This window comes from Paramormyrops kingsleyae, chromosome 1 (genome assembly GCF_048594095.1).
Source record: "Paramormyrops kingsleyae isolate MSU_618 chromosome 1, PKINGS_0.4, whole genome shotgun sequence".
Lineage (NCBI taxonomy): Eukaryota > Metazoa > Chordata > Actinopteri > Osteoglossiformes > Mormyridae > Paramormyrops > Paramormyrops kingsleyae.
The window spans coordinates 9,553,224-9,571,998 of NC_132797.1; positions in this window are offsets into that span (position 1 = coordinate 9,553,224).

Sequence of the window (18,775 nt, forward strand, 5' to 3'; positions counted from 1 at the left end):
TGGATATTGCACAGAAGTAATTCATGTTCAGTACCCTGTTCAGAAAAGCAAAGTGGTAGATTTATTTTAATTGCTTAGGTAAAATGAGCTTTTAAATTAAAAATAGTACACCTGTAGAAGTTTAATGTGTCTGCTACAATGGGCACGATTGGTAAATGTCTTATATTAATACATTTAATATCTGTTTTCATAGCGATTCACCACTGTAATATTGTCAGATGGTTAATGATCTTTATCTGTTTCCATTAATTTAAATGTAATTCTTTTCCCTTTTCAGCCCTAGATATTATCAGTTAAGTCTGTTAGCAGGTCTTACAGAGATGAAATGTAGTGCTGACCTTAGTTAAATGTTTATCAGAATCAGAATTCTTCATTGTCATTGCACCAATGTACATACAATGACAACATGTTTGGCTCGCTCCCAATAGCTGCATCAATAAACAAACAAACAAGGACACATGGCAAAGGACAGTTACGGAAACAATAAATAAACTGTAAATAATAACACAAGACAGGGTTTGCAATAATAAATAAGATCACAATATACATAATAAAGCGGCCGCAGTGTGTCAACAAAGTGACAATTGCAAAACAAGTCCAAGGTAGCAGCGTTAATAATAGATAACCTGCATAAAATACTAAACTAATTAAATAAATATCACTTTTCTTTATTTGTAAAATAATATATGAAATAAACAGTATGTTTTTTTTAAATGTGAGGCCTATGTTCTAATGCGTAGTTTTTTGGCTATATCATTGCAGATTTTTTTTTGTGTTTTTTAATGTAAAGTTTTGTGGTTTTTCTCGAGTCACGTCCCTGTGGCATAACATACATGAAGTATATTTGTCAATCACATCCAGATTTCATGATAAAGCGCACGGCTCCACATATTACAATATCAGAAGCTATTCATCGAAAGACGAAGCGTACAGGCGCTCGACCTACATTCGTTAGAAAGTACAGAGTAGCGTACAACTCCCAACGTAATGCGAACGATGTACGCATTTACTTATTTATAAAAAACAAACAAACATATAGTATCTAAAATTCCATCCAAACGCTCAAGGATAGTATAAATAAGTCCGCTCGGGCAGTGACACGCCCAGTGACGCACGCTAATCCGTGCGTCGTACGTAATAGGCCACGCACGCCCGGCGTTTCTTTTAATTGGAGTATATCGTCGCGGAACTAGCAAATCTGGTGGCTGCTTTCTCCGAAGAGGAGAAGGAACAATGGTGGGATTAGTCAGAGTAGAGGGTACAAGTATCATTAATCTTTTGTTTTGTCGCCTTTTACCGTCTACCTTAATATACTGTCGCACAGTAGACATAACAGCCCGCCTGCTCCTGGAAAGGCAAAAGGCAGGCGAAGTTCTAGGCAGGTATGCGGCGCATTTTAGCTCTTCCGTGTCGCTGACGCGGTAATAATACGGAGCTAAATAGCAGTTTTGACCAGGTCTGCAAATATACGGTTTACAGTAACGAGAGCAACACTGTTTACTGTTATTATATAAATACAATATTTAATATGGAAATATGGAAACGGCACTGCCGCTGAAAAGAAGTCCCTGTAGCGGATAGTGAGGACAGCAGAGAGTATCATCGCGGTCCCTCTACCAGCCATCTCCCACCTGTACGAAAAGCACATCATCCGTCGTGCGAACAACATAGTGAAGGACACTTTACACCCCTCATATGCACTGTTCTCTCTCCTTCTGTCTGATAGACGGTTCCGCAGCATCAAAACTGTAACTGCCAGACACTGCAAAAGCTTTTTTCCTCGAGCAGTCAGAGCTCCCAACTCACTGCCACCAAAGGAATGTTAAACCCACAACACAGAAACACTACAAACTGGACTTTCACACTATGCTTATTTGCACACCTCAATTGAATATTTGCTCAAATTTTGTATTGACTTGTATTAGTACTAGTTCGTTTTCGTTTCTATTCATAAAAATTTAGTTAGATTTATTATTTATGTGAAATTTCTGTTTTATATTTGTTGGTGTATTTTATATCTTTATAATGCACCATGGAGAACCTATGTGGAACAACATTTCAGTACACTGTATACTGTGTATATTGTTGTATTGACAATAAACCAATCTCTCTTCTCTCAATATATACTGTGAATTATGCTGGTGTCATATTTGTGGCCGCAACGAAGCTAGTGGGATCGTATCTGAGGGAGTTCACAGAGCCCACCCCCCTTAACCAAAACTAAATTGTGTTGAGCACTTCTGATTAAGTCCTTTTACGCTGGCCTTCAGGTGGGACATAGTGGCCTGTATTTGTCACCCTGCTCATCCCTGCCACGCCCAGCCTCCGTGAGCCCTCCCCAAAGAGAGTTTAGCATGGAGGAAGTTCACTCTTCCCTCAGGCTTACTTGTGCGTGACTTTCAGAAATGGTACATTTAATTTGGTTTACGTCAGTTTGGTAACTTCCTGATTTTGTGACCTGTGGCTGAGAAAAAAACCTCTTTAAAACAAATGATTACTTGTTAAGTTGGGGAAGCTTCTTTAACATTTTTGAATGGCACATTTTTTATTAAACATATGGCATTGCTTTTAAACAAAAGTCTATAACATGACCCTGTTTAATGATTATTTGATGATTAGAAGCACTAGGACTTGGGACACTGTTGGATAATATGTATTTTTCCTGAAATTCCATACAGCCGTTGCAATTTGGAGAAGCCCTGTTGTCAGATTTACTGATCAATGTGGGCTAAAAGGCTTTAGATTTGTATTTCTATGGATAGAAACTTTCAAAAGAATAATACAAAGACCTCCTTTAGTCTCTGCTGACCCAAGGCAGTCTGTTTTTGAATCCTTTCATTTTCTCACTACCCATTCAGCTTTATTGTCAACCTTTAAAATAAATTGGATTTTCTTTTCACCTGTTTAATGATTTTCTTAACATATGAGGAAATTTAATCACAAAAGACAATTAGATTATATATCCCAGTTTCTTTACCTGCCTATTAATGTACTTTGGTTGAAAGTCTCTCATTATGCTAATTTTGGTTTTGGAAATAAACCTTTTCATTGCTCTTCAATTCTATGGAATATAATGGGGTATCCTGGACCTACAGGGGACAGAAAAAAACTTTAATTTGTTTTGTGTTAATATTATGGAAGTTCTTTCCCCTACTGAACAGGAATATAAAATATATTTTTTATTCAAACAGGGCTCCAGACTAACTTTTTCCACTAGTAGCTCTGGTGCTGCTTACAGAAGTTTAGGTGCACCACTTAAATCAATGTGCAAACCAACATATTCATATTTTTCCCATCTTGTGATGTTTTAAAGTCACAGACTGAAGTAGTGCTTTAAAAGAAAAGTTAAACTGTGCTTTTTTTAAAGATAAACACTGAGTTTTGTTTCATTGTCACCAAAGGGCTAAGTGAGATCAAGAGTACTTATGGCCCGGACACAGGTAGATGACATCGTGCGGAGAATCATCCCCAACCTGCTTTGTTATGATGAAAACAGCCTCGCGTGAGCTCTCCATTCGAATCACTCTCTGTCTCCCTCACACACACCAATAGGGTGAGGTATTGTTTAGATTTTATCCATTCCAAATCTGATTCTGATTCTTCTCATCCAATCTAGTTATCATCGATTCTTGGTTCCAATTATAATATGGTAAAAAAAAAAATTGTCAAAATATTTCAGTAACAAAACACTGCATGTATTCTCTTTGAAGAGTTCAGCTTTTACAACAAAAGTTACTTGAAACAGTTATGTCATTTCTATAATTTATTCAAACAAGAACACGGTGTTTCAAGATAATTAAGGTTAACAACCTCACTATGAATCTTGGATGTGATACTTAAATAAGTCGGATTTTATCCATAATGCAGCTTAATACCAGGAGAAACATAAAGCTGAATGAATGAAACAATGGCTGGATGAAAATTGAGTCACACTATCTCCAAAAATGGTTACAAAATGCAAATAAATGGTCCTGTTGGCAGAAGAAAATGTGACTAAATTGCTCACTGTATGGAGCACTGTTACACAGCTCTTTAAAAAATGTCCTATTTGGTTTTGAAACGACCCTTTGTACTGTCTATATAAAGGTCTTAACTACTAAATGTAAATAATGTATCAATTTTTGGTCTGTAGCTAGTATATCATGATTTGGTGATAGTTTTTAATCAGAGCCCGTTCTCTGTTTAATTTCATAGTTGATGCTTTGATCTGAAGTTGTTTTCCATCATGTGCTGTCATTTAGGTGACTCTGTCATTGGAGCACTTCAGGGTACATTAAAGGTCCTTTCGATGGGCTTCTGTTGTCCAGGCCCTAAACCACAATGCTACCTGTTACCCTTGGACAATGCTGAGAAAGGCAGCATTGTTCAATTTCAATTCAATTTCAATTCAATTTCAATTCAATTTCAATTCAATTTCAATTCAATTTCAATTTGTACAGCGCATTTTCGCACCATTACATTGTCTCAAAGCATTTTACATAATCCCCGCCCAAAGCCCCCAGTGAGCAAACCAGGAAGGAAAAACTCCCTAAAAGGAAGAAACCTTGGAAGGAACCAGACTCAAAGGGGGAGTGCATCCTTCAGGGGCCGGCAGAGGAAGTCAAATGGGCAAGATGGCAAAGTTCCAATTCACACAGTCCCAATATTAACATTTGATTCTCAAAGTGGGGGGCAGGCAGGTGATGGTGCTGATTCAGATGGCAGGACAACAGTGGTACAGCAGCAGGGCATTCAGGAGATACGTCACAGGTAGTGGAGACGTCGCAGGCAGCAGGGAAGGCAGAATATCTTGATAATTTGGGGTCTCCAGGCAACACACCCCAGGAGGAGTAGGGGAAATAAAATGTGCAATTAGCCAAAGTCAGGGAGATTAGTGGCAGGGTAGAGTCATCTGATCATGTGTGCCAGCGTTTAGGGCACAGTCATATGCAGAAATCAGCTTGGGTTCCGTGATCAGCACTGTTGTCATTTTTGCATGGTGTTTCAGCCAATTCGCACCTGCAAAACTGATGAAAGCACTTCTTTCACATTGGGAAGATGGGATCATATCAAATTTAATCGTTGAGAACATAGCGGAGATACAGTGAGGATGAAGAGGACTAACCAAGCTACTGAACTTAATGGAGAGCTTGTTTGGCGATGGTGGGACTTTAAAGGGTAACATCTCGCGTCTCCTCTGATTCAAAGCATGTTCTCACCGTTCTCGACTTATCCCAATCTTTGGAGGTGAAAACATAGCACTGTTTTGTTGTACAGGCTGTCATTCACAGTTTCACTATTGATTGCCAGTTTTATAATTAATAGGAGTATATGTGTTTGCCTCAAGGTAGTGCAGTCTGCCTTTGTTATGTGGTAGTATCATAATCTTTGCCCAGCTCAGTCTCGGTGGAACTTTGCCGGATCAGTCGCTCATTGGGTTCTGTGAGGTTTGCACCGAAAAATGTGTCCACTGTTGAAGTATTTCTGCATCCTGCCTGAAAACGTCGTAGGGTGCGGCTTGAGCTGAGGCGTCGGGTGCGGCTGCTTGGTGCGTCAGATGTTATCGTTTTGTCTATTGCTGACAGGCCCAGACTGCGCTTCAAGTAGCCTGTGTGGACGTTCACCGCAGGCACGGTCCCTCATTGCAGCCCGAAGCACCCTGCGTACAAATGATCCAGTTTACTGCAGCATAAAACCTAATGACATTTTGTTGAATGAACCCATTATGCTGCGTGTGTGAGTGCTGTATAGAGCTGTGAGACATGCGGCCGTGCCATAGTCCCCTTCAGTCTGAGTTAGCGTTTAGCCTGTTAGCCATCGTACCCTCAGACTGTATACACACACACTCCTGTGTTTTGTGCTGCTGTTCTTGGTCTTATTCAGTAATGGAAATGAAAGCAGTATGATGATGGTTATTTCAGTCCCGATCGGAATATGATGCTCAGCAGGCAGTTGATTCCCGGTGTTGAATGGAATGTAAGAGTGCTTGACCCTGGATATCGTAGAGCTCACAGCTAAGCAGACTCTGTAGGGGGCGCTGTGGCAGAGGACAGGGGGCGTCCGCGTCCTGCCGACGTGGCCTGCGGTGATACCGGGCCGGAGGTAATTCGTGAAGTGTCATTTCCCATTACGCCAGTGAGGCCGTGAGAGGCCATCGGAATGTTGGTGTTGACAGTTTATTAAATACACACCCTGGCTGCCAAAAAAAGCCGGTTTAATTACATGTATGTAATTAAGCCAGTGTGAGGGGGCATGACAGAGATGAATGTGTCTGCCGTCATAATTTTCTGATTCCTATGGCAGACTCATCAGAACGCTGCTCTCCCTGAACGTAATTAAACACTGCCTATGTATTTAACTCTCATTGTCTATTAATAATCCCCCCTATATACCTTGCACTCTACAGAGTGTAGAATACTGCCCCCTAGTGTATCCTGCGGGCCCTGCCTCTCCTGGACTGAACTCTAAATGAAGAGTTGTGTAATGCATGTCTGACTTATGCTGGAGCTCAGCAGTGAAACCTTTCAAACCTTTAAAAGCTGAAGTGTCCTGGCAGTGGGTCTGTACTGTAAATCAAAGATTAAAAGCCGTTCTCTTCTGGTAAGTTGATAATGGTGTGATGCGTTTGGACAAATACAATGTAATTAACGTCATTACAGGGTGGCTATATTACATACTTGTTTTTTTAAAGAAGATACTGCTGGTAGTTGAACATTAAGATGCCATTTAAAGGAGGGAGAGGGGCTGGCGCCACCTGCTGGCTTCCTGGGTCCCTGCTTCCATTGTGTGTCAGTTGACCGCCCTTATTTTCGCTAGAATAGGAAATTGGGGTAGAGAGTGTGCTGGTGTGTGTCAGGTAGGTGGTGGTGGTGGTGGTGGGGGGGGGTCGTTGTACCAAAAATCCCCACAATGTGCTAAATCCTGTTATTTTTTAGCTTGTGGGACATTTTTTAAACAAAAATTTGTGACTGCAATGATAATAATAAACCGAAAAATTGCCAAAAGTCTTGCATTTTGTTTCAGTACTTATGGTTAAGGTTAGGGCTGGGGTTAGGGTTTGTCATAGTTAGGATTATGATCCATAGAAATGAATGGAGAATCCTTACAGTGATAGGAATATATAACTGTGTGTGGTGTGTGTGACAGATAAAGAACCACGCTGCTCTGAGGTATTGTCTACGGATGGGTTTATACCTGAAAGTTTCTGTACTCTGATTGGATAAGCAACTATGGACGGTGGATAGTTTTTAAACACTTATACACACGAATTGTAGTGCTTTGGCAATACTAATGTAACATCATGTCAATAAGGACAGACATGGGGTCAGAATGAGGGAGGGCAGTGAATGATGCATTATGGGAAATGCTTTTAGGAACACCGGTGTCTGTTTGCTAGTGTGCTTCCTTGAGAGTGGAGAGGTTTTTGTCGGTGTCGACCTGGTTTGTGTGTGGTGCCTTGTGATAGTGGCAGTCACCGACTGGCAAATGGATGCTGCAGAGCACCGTGGCTGGGCCGCTTCTTTAACTGCAGCTGAGCGCTAATTCCATGACCTTTTGCATTTTCCCTGAAGCAGGCAAAACAGTTTGTTCTCCGATGTCTGTTGGCCGGATGGCCGGATGCAGAGCAGGACGAGTTCCCCGGCATCTTCGCCGGAGACATTTAAGTGCTCCCAGACCTCCTCTGAGCTGCAGGTGGAACCAAACGCTTGATTCTTACCGCATTTTAGTAACGGAAGTGAAAACATCCACCCGCTATCAGTCAGCGGTGGCGGTTGTGCTGCCGTTACCATGACAACTGGGAATCCTTGCCTCGCTCTCCGTGCTACTGCTGGGGGAGCTGCTGGTCCACTCAAAGCATCCAGCCCCGGCTTTAGGTCCCCATGCTAATCCCCTCAGTCGCCTGCTACACGCCGCTTCTGACATGATTCCCAGCTTAATAAGTGACGGTGCGACACAGATCTGCAGGGTACTTCAGCCCTGTACAATGCTGATGCATTCGAAGAAGTTTGCGAGAAAACAGGATATTTTGGTCACTTGTGTGCTTGGGGAAAACCTCATTATTCGCAACGATGCCCAAACTGGGGTATGTGTGTGGGGGGGGGGGGGTGTGGTACCGCGCTGGGCTGCTTGTTTGCATCATAGCAGCTAACTCCAATATCAGGGTGTGGTGCGTGTGAATCCGGCCGTGATGCGAAATGGAGGAATGAGCTTGAAATCAAACCGGAATCCAATTTCTGTGCCAGCCTTAGTGATTTTGGGTAACTCTCAGTCTGCCGCTAATTTCAAACTATCCAGCCCAGTGAGTGTTTTTCCTCCCTTACTGAGTCCGGTGGAGGTTAATGATTCATGGCAGTCTGGTGCTGTATACCTCACACAGAGGTCTTTGGGGTCCTTTGGAAACAGGAAGATGGTGATCTTTGACAAGCAGAGTATGGTCCCAGGGCCTGAATCTCCGACCACTTGTGTTCTTTGGTTGAATCTCTTGTGTCTTTCACTCTTGTAGATGTCGTTTGCTGATACATGTCCTTGATTTGACTTTTCAAGTGTGCCTCCTTCTACTTTGAAATATGTGAAAATGTTTTTAAAATGTATAAATCTAAAGTCCCTTCTGGAATTATTGTCTTTCCCTGTGAGCTATTTTACGGCAAAATCTGTAGCTGGGGTCAAAGTCTTTTTGGTTTGCTGCATTCCCTGTGACCCTGATCAGATGGATATTATAGGATGGATGTATGTTTTGTGTGTTTTTGTCATCCTCCGGATGCAGATCCTTGTGAGGGCGTGTACGAGCGATTGTTGTGAACGTGCCCCCTTTGCCCCTTGCCACTCTTGGGTGAGCGTTGTGTCAGAAGCCCCCGACCTGCCTGTCCCCCCTCCCGAGACTCTGTCCCAGCTGTGCCACCTGTCTGCCAGCTGCATGCAAGCTTGCATACTGATTTCCACGCACCAGTACCTGCACCCAGAACCTGGCTGCTGGATCCTCTATGGCCAGGCTTTGGGTCTTAGGGTATGTCAGTTCTGGCAGTGTTCTGTGGTCCTGTCCCAGAATGCACCTCTCTCCTCCCAGCATAACAGCCATCACTGGGCTCTGTCGTCATGCAGGAATAACGGTTGAATAGTTCATGGCTCTGGCCTGTCACCTCTTTTCCTTCAGCTCAGTGCCCCGTACCACACTCACCCTCGCACGTGTGAGTGTGACTGACAGCTCTCCGTGCACCCACACCTGGATGGTAGATATCTACCCCCTCTTACCCTCTCACCCGCTTGGAGGAATTTCTGTCCTCCAAATGCACTGTGTCCGTCAGAAAATCACATCCCCGAGACTATTTGGGTTGGGAGGGGCCTGAGCCCCCGAGGAAGACTGCAGGTTCGAGGGCGATCTGCCTGAAAGGTGCGGAACAGGAACCGGCACCTGCTATAAAACTGGCTCGTCGTGATTCAGCGTGTCCAGCGGGGAGAGCTGAAGGTGACTGAGGAGGCAGTGTGAAGGCAGCATGCAGTCGCCATGAGCTGTAAGCAGGAACGGGGTGTCCTCCTGAAGGAGCTGCTGGTGTATGAAGACAATCACGCTTCTGTCACAGGACCTGCTTCTGGGCAACACCGAGAAGTTTGGGCTTTTCTGTCCTGCAGTAACTTACATGCTGTTACCCTGATGTCTAAGCAATCCATTAGTGCAGATAAAAGCTAAACTTGTGCTTTTGTAGAAATGTAAAGCAGAATCAGTCTGAACCAGGGAAAAGATGGAGACCTCTAACAAGCAGGTAGGTCCCGAAGGAATCATACCGGACAGCTGCATAATCTCTCCCGGACGCTGTCTTATGGGTCTCAGGCTCATTGCGGTGAGCCTCCCCCCTCTCTCCTGCTCAACACATGGCCCTCTGCATCTCACATCATCGCTCTGCTGACAGTCGGATGGTTGTTTCCCCAGTAACGCCCTGTCCCATGAGGCTGCCTGTACCCGGGGGACTGTCCGTCCCCCCCAGAGCAAGTCGGCCACCTGGGTCTAAAGCCTAATGCTGTTGGGGACTGTGAAGTGGTGCAAACGTCAGTCTCCGCCTGGGGTTATGGATGCTTGTGACTGCTTCGCCCAGAGGGATGTTGGCTCTTTTTCTGCCTGTGTTCTAGTAGCATGTTCCACAATGAAACTTGGGATCTTTAAAGGGTGGTGGTGAAAAGCAGCAGAGCTTGAGGCGACCTGTTGGGTTGAAGCCCAGACCCTTTATGCATCAAATATAAAACTGCAGAAGCAGTCGCCGTTCCTCAGATATCTGCAGATGCCAATCTAATGCATCAGCGACCTTGTGGGAATTTTATGCTTTCCAAGTTAGGGTAATGCTGACTGACATTGCCGTGTTGCACGGGGGTCCAAGATGACGATCCTGAATGAATTTTGCCGTTTCAAATCAGCCCCTGTTTGCTTCTGACACTTTTTCCTCTTTCAAAAACATTAGTCGAATTCATTCCGATCTTTTTTTCTGTTTAAATCTCACAGGGTCTAGTTCTTTTGTCCGCTATATCTGCAGTGTGTTTATTTGAATATATATTCCAGGAAAAACAATTTGTTGGGAGAAATGAGACGGTCGGTGTTAATAAATAGATACATATCATGCAGCAGGCCGCTTCGCATAATGCATTTTGTAACTTTTCATCACGGCCCAAATAGAATTTCTACTTAGATAAATTATTCATTTGTAGGACATAAGAAGCCGTTTCTGCCTCCTTTAAATGTTATCTATTTATAGATTTAATCAATGCGGTGGCATTGAGCAGAATTAAGTCGCACGTTTCCTGGAAACTCGACAGATGGAAGAAGATTCGTCCGGCTGAAGGAGTAAACAAAGTAGTTGGGATGCGGAGGCGTCTGGGACCTGCTGCCCGGCGCTCGCCATGCTGACGCTCTCCGTTCCGCCTCTGTCCCTTTAGCTCTGCTTTGCATCACTTCTTTCTAACAGTCCTCGTGTTTCGTAGCTTGTTTACTCCTCTGACTGTGGGGGGAAAAAAAGCAGCATTTCCAGCTTTACATCAGGCTCGCTTTGAATATACAACAGAATGGCCACGGTTAGACCTGTCAGCGAATGCTGCAGGAAACTGGCAAATGACCATTTGTTGTGTATCTTCCAGATTGTAGTGTGTGCGGGTTTCAGGTTAAATATGAGCCGGCTGTCTGAGCGCGTGCTTCCTCGCTGCCTTTCAGCCATCCTGGCTCCGAAGAGCCGCAGGCACTGTGGATTCATCCTATTTCAATGGGCTGGCCTGTGGCCGCCGCTAAAGGTAATCACCACCAGGCTACAGAGAGGCCAAGATGGCCCCCGATCCCACCGGCTTGGGACTGCGCATACCTTGATCTGAGGGTAGGCTAAGCCTCACTGGCCCCTGCGGAGTCCTGTGCGTCACAGTGATGGGCTCTCTGCGGTGTCACGTGGGTATGCCGTGGAAGTGTCCACAGTTGACCCCATAAGTCTGAACTTGCTCGAGTTTTGTGACCTGGACGAGCCACCTACACAGTAATAGATAAATGGTTCAGACGCGGCCTGTGTCTGCTTAGCAGGCCCAGGTGAGCAATATAGCTGAAGGATGGCTGCCCCCACCTGGTAGAGGGCAAAGGTGGAGTAGCGCTGAGGGGAATAGCCCTAGATCCCCCCCTGGCAGGCCAGCAAGACAGTGCAAATGGTGGGAGGGGGGGGTTGTGATTGCCGTTCCTGAGGGCTAGTTGAGGTGGGGGCATGAGGGGAGGATGTAAGTTTGTGTCTAACTCCTCCTACTGGGAGATTAATGTCATGGGGGGAGATATAACAGTTTAATTAAAGCGCTGGGACACAAGATTCATTGACTAATTTCTTCAGCTGACAGCACAAAGGAGGGTTTCAAGCGGCAGTCTGAGCAGGAGCGCTGGAGCGTGGCTCTGTGTTTAAAGACTCGGATTTACTTGAGCGTGTTTGCGGTGCTCGCCCGAGGTTAGGGCGGCCAGCAGACATAGCTGACATGTATTCCTCTGGTCGAGTGGTCGGTCACTGACTGGTGGGCTGTTCGCACAGCCCCGCCGTCTCGTAGCTGAGCCGCTGAGCACAGATGATTCCCTCCATCTTTGCCTTGAACAGCCCCCATCATTTCAGCACCCTGCAGTGCCGCATTATTTAGGTACGCCCGATTCCCTGTGTGGGTTTAATTGCGTTCGATTGGTGCCCATGCGGGGTGCAGTAGCGCGGGTCGCTCTGTGGCTCTGGTAGGAAAATGTGAGTCGCCCCTGTGTAACTTGCACCAGTGAGGGAGGGGCATGCAGACGAATCACCAAGGGCGAGTGCAGCATCAGTGTTGTGTGTCACATGTCACACGGTGACGTAACTGCACAGGGCCAAAGGTCCGTTTCCCCAGGTTTGCCAGTGTCCGTGCCAGTGTGTTCCTCTCAAGAATCGGTGAGAACGCGACGCACGTGCATGATGAATAACAGTAATTTTAAGTCCTGAAGGCTTGTCAGATTCCCCCTTTCTTGCTTTATTAACAATCCCAGCATGCAGCCTGAAGCTATTGAGCGCACACAAAGTACACACTTTACAATGGGTGTAATTGGTTGGGCCAGCATGAGTGAAGTTCTTCACATTGTTGTGCTTCACTGCATTCTGCTAATACTGACGACCTGCAGTCATTACCGTTAGAAGTCTGCTAACCCTAATGATCTTCACTCGCCACGGTTAGCATTCTTGTAAGGTGCAAGTAGGAGGTAAATTTCAGGTTGAAGCTTGAGCGCTAAGAAAAGCCTATTTGATTATATATATGGTATTGAGAGCATATTCATGTGGCACAGAGCTAAAGCTGGCCATTAGGTCTTATTGTATGGATGTCTTTCTATTGATGCCCTATGATGAGGAGGTGAATTGTGGCTGATAGAGCCAATAAACTAGGGTATCCTCATCTGGGACCTGGGTCTCTCTTCTCTCTCTGGTCTCCTGCCCCTGCTGCCACTGGAGCACATCTGGGACCCGGGTCTCTCTTCTCTCTCTGGTCTCCAGCCCCCAGCTGCCACTGGAGCACATCTGGGACCCGGGTCTCTCTTCTCTCTCTGGTCTCCTGCCCCTGCTGCCACTGGAGCACATCTGGGACCCGGGTCTCTCTTCTCTCTCTGGTCTCCTGCCCCTGCTGCCACTGGAGCACATCTGGGACCCGGGTCTCTCTTCTCTCTCTGGTCTCCTGCCCCTGCTGCCACTGGAGCACATCTGGGACCCGGGTCTCTCTTTTCTCTCTAGTCTCCAGCCCCCAGCTGCCACTGGAGCACATCTGGGACCCGGGTCTCTCTTCTCTCTCTGGTCTCCTGCCCCTGCTGCCACTGGAGCACATCTGGGACCCGGGTCTCTCTTTTCTCTCTAGTCTCCAGCCCCCAGCTGCCACTGGAGCACATCTGGGACCCGGGTCTCTCTTTTCTCTCTAGTCTCCAGCCCCCAGCTGCCACTGGAGCACATCTGGGACCCGGGTCTCTCTTTTCTCTCTAGTCTCCAGCCCCCAGCTGCCACTGGAGCTTGTCTGGGACCCAAGTCTCTCTTCTCTCTCTGGCCTCTGGCTCCATGCTGCTGTTAGATCTCTTCTGGGACCCTGGACTCTCTCTCCTTCTCTCCACCTCTCGTTTTTCCAGATGCTTGCAGCAGATGCTGACCCAGTCTGGGGTTCCACTGAGGCCTCGTCCAATCATCTGAAGACTTCTCTCTACAAGTTACCCCCCCCCCCCCCCCAGGCCCGTGCGATTGTCATTTTAATGAACACGTTCATGGAGTGTACAGTCTCTTAAGTGATTTGTGAAAAGGCACACTGTTGTCCCTGTCTACACCCCATAAAATATTCATTGCAACATGCAGGTAATTTATTTATGGAGCTGCAGGCTTTATTCATTAGTTTGTAGCTTTTGTCTATTCTGCTCTTGCTTCTTCTGCCTTGGATAGCCATCGGCTTCTACCTTAGACAGCTGCCCGTCTGTCTCTACCCTCTCATCTTTGATGAGGTTTGCTAGGAGTTTTGTCTGGTTACATCTTGAGCAGGTCAGATCTCATAAGACCCAGCAAGGACTCACCTCAGTCGCCTCCCTCTTGAATCGTCTCCACTCCGACAGGTCGGTAGAGGCGTAATCACGGTATCCTTCAGCTTACCTGTCTTATCAGGGGAAAACGCCCAACATGTGGCTGAGTGCTATGCAGCTGATGGATAAGCTATTACCTTCAGAAACTTTCCTTCACCTAAGATAAGACCGTCAAAACGTGTGGGATGTTCTCTGTGAAGGTGACGGCTCTCTGGTAATGCTTCGCTTGATCATGCCTCTCTAGATTTCGACATGTTTAGCATGGAGGTGAGATTAGGACCGCCTTTCTCACGGCCCTGGGTTGTAATACATCAAGTTGAGAGGAACGATATGCAAGAAGGCTGGCGTTTTGTGACACTGTGTGCTCGCTGGGGGATTTAAGGGGACGTATTTTTAGCTGGTCGGGTAAAATAAATGTGTTATCCCTGAAAACAGCCAAGGTTGTACATTCCCAGGAAGCACTGCTGTCACATCGTCAGATGTTAGCGATTGGCTGCATTTGGCATTCATTTTAAGAGGGAGGCAATGTGCTGATGTGTTGGGCCACCTTGGTTCTAAAGTGTGGGCTGTAATGCTAGGTCTCAGGTGGACAGTCAGCAGGTCTGGCCCCTTATTTTTGTCCCCGGAGGACTTGAGCTGATGCTCCCACTGCCGTTGTTTAACTCTTCCTACATCTCTGCCCATCTGCTGGCCGTGTAGCTATTCATAACTGGGCACCTTATTACTGTACCCTGCATGAGTAACTCACAGTGCTTCTGCTGAAAGTTCAGTATCTAAATCTTACCCATCAGAGCTCTTTGACCTCTTAATGTAATGATACACAGGGAAACTTTTTGAGTAGTGTTGCAGAGAAACTGCCAATCAGGTGAGACAAATGGCAACTGGATCTGGATGATTGTGAAAAAAAGATTAAAGATTAAAGATTTTCAGATAGAAATTTGTTGCCTGATATCAATGGGTAAGTGCCCAAACAACATTGGTGAGCAACATTGCTCAAGAAGTTGCCTTGTGTATCATCACCCTAAGTATCCTTCATAAGAATAGGAGACATTGCTAGATACCTTGTGTGACACTGAAATCTTGCATCAAAAATCCTGCTCAGGTAGAAGGTGTGAAAAATGTTTGCTCTGATCAGTGATGAAAGGCAGAAGAAGGTTTCGTGTTCAGTGAATCCTGAGTCACGGAGATGGACTGTGCTGTGATGTTCCTCCTGATCTTTTTTTGTTCAGAATTGTCGCTCCTCTTTCATTTGTTCTCTCTGATGGCTGCTTAACAGTGCTGACAAAGGCCATTTTCCACATTTTTGTTCACCAGTTCCTCTTCTTTTAACAGGGGCAGAATCAAAGTTTAATTTGCAAGTAGTGTTCATCGGTAATGCCTCTAGAGGGAAGCTTTTTGGCTCTTTCAGATTGGTCCTCAGGAAGAGCTCTAACTATAGCCGTGCGTTTCATTAATGTGACTTGCCTGTTCATCCATCGTCCAAACGCTGGGGTCGGGTCCCGAGAAGGTTCCAAACAGACCAGAGTGTAAGTCAAGGGTATACTCTAGACAAGATGCCATTTAATTGCAGGGAGGACACACACACAAACACACGCACACACACACAAACACAAACACACACATTCATTCATATCTATGTGGGGACCCTGCATTCATTTCTATGGGGAAAAACCCTAATCCCCCAATAACAACCTTAAAACTTACCCAGTCCTCACCTTAACCATAAGTAACCAAACAAAATAACATTCTTAACATTTTTAGGTTTTTATAAAATTGAAATTCCCTTGTAGAGACCAAAAATATCCCCCAGGTCAAAATAACAGGTTTTTAATCACATCGTGGAGGACTGGCGAGGCGGCCTCCTGGGATGCTTCTCCTGCTGTCCCGAAGGGGCTCCCACATATGCTGAGCTCTCATTGGCTGCTTTTCCTTCACACTCTGCTCAGACTCCTCCCAAACCATCCCAACTGTATTTAGGCCAGGCCATGTGATGCAACACTCCATTATTATCCTTTGTAAGAGGCTTGGCGTATTCAGACTTTTGAGTGGTGCTGTTTACATGACCACATACACAGACACACTGGCAACCCTGTTTAATCTAACCACACGTCTGTGACCTACAGGAGGGACCAGGAATACCTGAAAGGTGGGATTTCATCCCCCAACACTGGAAGTGAAGCAACAGCACCCCCCCCCCCCCCCCAAGTGAGGGTTGTGAAGATGTTTAGCATAAACCCAAGTACCAATTCTAACATTTGCATCTTATTATCTTGTGCCGAGAAGCTTTTGGGAACCTTCTGGCTGCTTGCTTGCTGGTGCTGGTTCTGAAGGTGGCCACCTTGAGCTCGGTTCTGATCAGCTGAAATTTGCTGCAAGGTAACTCGTCTTAAGGGAGTTGAGCCAGAGGTAATTGTGCATCATAGTGCTGGAGAGCGTGGAGTTCTGTTGAGGATGAAGATGCTCACGGGACAGGGGTGATGAATTCATATTTCAGGGCTGGTAGGGAGGGGGGCGAAACGCATCTGATGAGGACTGAGTGTCTGACCTTTTCTCCTTCGAGTGCTTGCAATACCACCCTTTGCCAGGTCTTGTCTCTGCTTGGGGTAAGTTGGGTGGATTGCAGTAGTGAATCAGGAGAGTGGAACCGCATGTGATGTTCAGTAAGGTTACTGCTCTGCCAGAGCCTGAGTTTTAAGGCACAATCAATTCTCTCATCCTGCTGACTTGACACAACTGCGGAAAGTCTGACCACAGAATCACACACAAATGCTCTGCTAAGTAGAAATCATTTCTGTTGTCACTTCCTCGGTGCAAAATAAAGATTTAATTTACTCCAAAAATTGATTCCCTAAGCTTCTTTTTAAACAGTAGAACAGAAAAAAAGCAGGATGTTTACCGTTTACTTCAGCATCTATTAGTATAGAAGACGGGAAGGCAGGAGGCCTCGGAAACAAGCCGTGAGGTAGCGAGGAGCTGCTGCTGCTTGGCTTTCCTGGGCTCACTGCATTTTTCCTATTCGTTCTGAAGCCAGTGTCTTGTTGGATGCACTGGAGGCCTTCACACAGCTGCAAAGCCTGTTCCCCTGCATCTGAGTTCCCTGGTAACCTTTTCATGATGCAGGCTGGAGACCAACCTCATCACTTATGCCAGCATTCCTTTAAAAAGCTGTAAAAATGATAGATTTCAGAAAGAACTGCATGTTAATTGATTGAAGAATTGCGGGTGAGTCACAGACACACTCAGAGTCAGTGATGCGGTCGTGACCCAGCTGGACGACGCTGTACCTGACTCATGGCTGCAGCTTTTCTTTGGGTGAAGTATGGAGGTCCAGCATCACTGTAATTTGTGCAGCCTGGTGTCATTTTGAACCATCCAGTGAAATGTCCAGCTCCCCAAGAACAATGTCGTCCAATTTTAGCAGTGTGATTGTACATTATGTCTTCTATCCTTGTAGTTCTGTTTTTGTGTTCATTTTTAAATCTCTAATATAGCTGTTGACAGAACAGGTATGTTTTGTTTTGCAGATACATTCACTGAGCACATAATCTGTCAAAAAATTCTTAACAAGGATTTCTTAAGGAGAGCTTTTATGAAGATGATGTTCTTTAAAGGCTTTCAAAAGCATGTTTTAAATACAATGCATGTTGTGATTTTTGTCCAAATGTTGTGCTGTGTTCTTCTAATAAGAGTAGTTCCATTCTTCCTGGCCCTTCCCTTCATCTGTGTGGGACATCTCATCTCCATCGTCACGTAGGTGACTCAGTGTCCTCTGGACGCCCGGCTCCATGTTCACATCAAAGCCAAGTTCTCCCACTCTAGCAGAGTGCTGCACGCAAGAGAAGGTCCCGCTGAAACCATCCCATGTCTCGGCTATGCAAAGGGTTTCGTAAACCCCACTCATTTGCATTCAGGTGAGAGTGGAGTGTCCCGGTGTGGAGCTGAGAATGTTCTGCATTCAGAGCTCTCTTCACCACACTGCGACAAAGAAAGAAGGCTTTGTGTGAGTCTTTGTTTTCATTGTTGTTGGAGAACATCAGCCTTCTTGATCGCATCTGTGCGTTACATAGATGGTTGTGATGCTCCTCTACACATCCACTCCTAGGGGGCTCCTCAGGTGCAGAGCTCTGAGCTGAAACGAAAGCTGTCCTTCTCCTCAGTCTACGGGTGCCTGTTAAATCTAGACTTTTCCAGCTGGTGATGGGACACTGGGCTTCCCATTATGCCAGTCTTTCGGCATTGGGAACTTGCTGAAGGTGACCGGCTCCACTTTAGAAGTCTCCACCTGCCACCGCACTCTGTGTCTGCAGAGCCATGGAATGCATTACCGATTAGGGTTAATTATGCCAGCATATGTTAATCGGCCCTGTTTCTGGTGGAACGGGGGCCGCGCTTCTGCACATACATCTTGTTTAAAGGCTGTCTGAGCGAGGGTGTAAAAAATAGTTGCACAGAAAGCGACTTTACTGATTAATGGATTGCTGTGGTGGTAAATTTGGCTGTAATCAATTATGGCATCACGTGGCCGCCGTCTCATACGGACATCTGCTCGGTGTTTCTGCAGCACATTAGTGGCCCTCCGCTCGTCACCGGCAGAGCGAGCATTGAAGATGAGGAGGCCGTCCTCTGATGTACTGCAAAGCTTCTTGCTCAGGTCCAGCTCTGCCTCTTGCAGAAATCGAATGATGCGCTTCCAGGCATGATGATGCCCGTCTCTGTCGATTTGTGTGCAGACCCAGC